The sequence below is a fragment of the Sinocyclocheilus rhinocerous genome, unplaced genomic scaffold (assembly GCF_001515625.1).
Source record: "Sinocyclocheilus rhinocerous isolate Xijiao unplaced genomic scaffold, SAMN03320098_v1.1 scaffold1930, whole genome shotgun sequence".
NCBI lineage: Eukaryota > Metazoa > Chordata > Actinopteri > Cypriniformes > Cyprinidae > Sinocyclocheilus > Sinocyclocheilus rhinocerous.
Genome location: NW_015661869.1, coordinates 413,094 through 413,378, shown reverse-complemented (window position 1 = coordinate 413,378; position 285 = coordinate 413,094). Strand labels below are relative to the sequence as shown.

General features: G+C 40.0%; 1 protein-coding gene across 1 annotated transcript in view; it reads left to right on the top strand.

Annotated features, from left to right (window-relative positions):
• LOC107726572 (1-phosphatidylinositol 4,5-bisphosphate phosphodiesterase beta-2-like) overlaps positions 1 to 285 on the top strand; it is a gene marked incomplete at its 5' end in the record, with an annotated part of 35,274 nt that overhangs the window by 6,371 nt on the left and 28,618 nt on the right. The gene's annotated exons all lie outside the window — the stretch shown is intronic.

The window sequence follows — 285 nt, the reverse complement described above, 5'->3', positions numbered from 1 at the left end:
CTCCAGTGAAAAAGTGTTCTGGTCTGAATCAGGAGAGAAATCTGCACAGATCAAGCAGCGTTTACAAGCCAAAACAGCTCTAAACAAATATGTGGCTGGATTTTGATGGACTTTTTCACTGGAGGAAGCGTTATTATGAATTATGGACTCATATTTTAGCCAGAAGCAATGGTTTGAAGTTAAAACGTCTTGATGGATTTGTTTCTTACTGGAGTGTGTGGATTATTGTGATGTTTTTATCAGCTGTTTGGACTCTCATTCTGACGGCACCCATTCACTGCAGAG